The sequence below is a fragment of the Heptranchias perlo genome, unplaced genomic scaffold (assembly GCF_035084215.1).
Source record: "Heptranchias perlo isolate sHepPer1 unplaced genomic scaffold, sHepPer1.hap1 HAP1_SCAFFOLD_55, whole genome shotgun sequence".
Classification (NCBI taxonomy): Eukaryota; Metazoa; Chordata; class Chondrichthyes; order Hexanchiformes; family Hexanchidae; genus Heptranchias; species Heptranchias perlo.
In genome coordinates this window covers 3,163,844-3,166,750 of record NW_027139570.1, presented here as the reverse complement: position 1 = coordinate 3,166,750, position 2,907 = coordinate 3,163,844, and the positions used below count along the sequence as shown (strand labels likewise).

Genomic DNA, 2,907 nt, shown 5'->3' with positions numbered 1-2,907 from the left:
ACCGTGGAGGTACAGGCAATTCTCTGAGAAACCGGTTTGTCTATTTCCCGGTGTTTGCCTGTCTCTCTGGTTGTGTTTATCTCGATGTGTGCCGAGCTGCAGGCTGGTTTTGAATTAATAAGTGTGTTTGTGTATGTTTCTTGCAATCAATAAATGAGGGAATCAAACGCTTCTCTCCCTGACACTGGGGAACTAGTGAGGTAGAATCCAGACCAGGGTTCATGTTTATTGTGAAAAAGGGAATGCAATATGAATTCCCGAATTATTCAGACACCTGCCGCCAGTTAAGAACAAGTGTGACCCCGACGTGATTTGAACAGGCAACCTTGAATCAGACGTGCCGCTGTTGCGCCTGGAGGTCGAATGGCAGGTACCTTGATGTTGACCTTGATGAAAGTTACTCATACACCGTTTCATTTATTTCAGATTACCAAATCCCCGCCCACTCCCACCGGGTGTCAGGCAGCCTCAGAAGCAGCCTTCACCTGTCTGCGGCAGCATGACTGCAGCAAATCCAATTACACACACCCGGAACCCAGAATCATCACATCACAGGAAAGGAACTGGACGGGCAGCATCTGAAAAAACGCGGAGACTTTCGGTGTTTGGACTTTGTTCAGGACTGCTAACGGGACAGTGTGAAAATTTAAACTATGGATGTGTATAAATGGATGACATGCTTCATTATGAAGTGCGTGTTTATGTTATGTGTGACATTTATAAATGTATTTTAATTATTTTTACAATATGATATATCTTGTTATAAATACATATAATTGCATCTGTGACACTTATAAATACATGTGGGTGCAACTGTGTGGTGGTTATCATGACAGCTCTGTGTATCTGTGTTATGTATTTGTGTGTGATGAAAAATAAGACATAGAGAAATAAATCTCCAGAAAACACATTTACAATATAAACACCCCAATAAATGAATTAAAAAAAAGAGTTGGAACAGGCACGATGGGCCGAATGGCCTCCTTCTGTGATGTTTCCATGCTGTGATTCTATGTTATGGAGGATTTTCTGATGCAGTGGATATTCGGGGCAGACGAGCAAGTGGGGATTGAGCTCGACGGCAAGTGTATACAGTTCGTTCAAAGGACTGAAGCCGATGGTTTCATTCTTCCCGTCGTTTAGCAGCAGGAAATTACTCGGCCATGCAGGCGACATTTTTTGTCTTCATTCCTGGGATGTGGGTGTCAATGGCAAGGTCAGCATTTATTGCCCATCCCTAATTGCTCTTGAGAAGGTGCTGGTGAGCCGCCTTCGTGAACTGCACCTTTCATTGACTGTGTCATTGATATTTTCGGGATGGAGAGAAACTATTTCCGCTGGTTGGGGATTCTAGGACTCGGGGGCACAGTCTAAAAATTAGAGCCAGACCTTTCAGGAGTGAGATTAGAAAACACTTCTAAACACAAAGGATGGTCGAAGTTTGGATCACTCTTCCGCAAACGGCAATTGATGCTCGCTCAATTGCTAATTTTAAATCTGAGACAGATAGCTTTTTGCCAACTGAAGGTATTAAGGGATATGGGCTAAAGGCAGGTATATGGAGTTCGATCACAGATCAGCCATGATCATGTCAAATGGCGGAGCAGGCTCGAGGGGCTGAATGGCCTACTCCTATTCCTATGGTACATTTCCCCAAGTGTCTGTTCTCTCCACAGTTGTTGAATGACCGCCTTGAGCTTCCAGCATATTTTCGTTCAAAGCTCGGTTTAGGGATGAACTGGTGGGCGTCAAAACGTGACGTGGATGGAGACCGGGTTGGTTATTGCGGGAAGAGCAAATCAACTGGGCCGAAAAATCAACTGCAGCTCAAGCATCAAATAAAATAGGAGTCAAAAACCCAATGTCATAAGTGGGATTCGAACCCATGCCTTTAAAGAAAACTGCAACCGAAACGCAGCGCCTGAGACTGCTCGATCATCCTCACTGATAAATGGCCTTTTCACTCGCGACCCTTTGCACATTGAGACACCCCCCACCCCGGAGGAAGTTTCACTCACTCCAGTGTTGGAAAGATCAATGCCACTCGACAGGCTCAGTGAGCGGGATGCCACCTCCCGGGTTTTCCTGAACCTATTGTACTTTATTCCTATTTAATCACGGGAATATCCGCAATCAGGAACGAAAAAGAATTAAAAGCTGAATCACAGAGAAAGAGAAATCCATGTTAAATCTGATGACACTGTAATTAAAACTCGCTGATTGTCCAGTGGTTTGGATTCGGCGCTTTCACCACCACGGCCGGGGTGCGATTCCCGGTCAACAAAGCAACTTTTGAACACTTTTTATATTAATCGCATTTTAGAAATAAAAACAATCATTGTTTTATTCACCATTAATTAACTGATAACGTTATTTTGCAGAATGAAAGGCTACTGAGGGAAGTTGGAAAACTTTAATAATTTCTTTTGTGCGATGAACTTTTTATCCCTTCTCATTTTACACACTGTATTTTGAAGGGCTCGGTTTAAAATGTTCAGTGCTCGTGAGAACACGAATTTGTGTTAAATTTAATAGGACCGGCTCTTTCACAGATGAAAAAAACATCTGCCCCAACATAATGTTTCCACCCGGGATCGAACCAGGGACCTTTCGCGTGTGAGGCGAACGTGATAACCACTACACCACGGAAACCTCTGCTTTGGTGGTCAGCCAGAAATTAGAATGACGGCATTGATTCTCTTTCATAACTATTCAATTGATCGAAGTTGCACAAGTCACAAAAGAAAAATGTTCATTTCAAAGTTATTAAACTCCCAAATGTGGCCTTGTTTTGACAGCTGTGGGACCTGGCATCACAGCATCAATAAAGCATATTCTCAACATTTCCATTGGGAACAGGAGGAGGCCATTTCGCCCCTTGAACCTGTTCCACCCTTCAATTAGATC

General features: G+C 43.5%; 1 non-coding gene across 1 annotated transcript; it reads right to left on the bottom strand.

Moving 5' to 3' along the window:
* Window positions 1-2,579: 2,579 nt before the first annotated feature.
* Window positions 2,580-2,652, bottom strand: trnav-cac (transfer RNA valine (anticodon CAC)). The gene has a single exon. It is a non-coding gene; the product is annotated as a tRNA-Val (tRNA).
* Window positions 2,653-2,907: the final 255 nt, after the last annotated feature.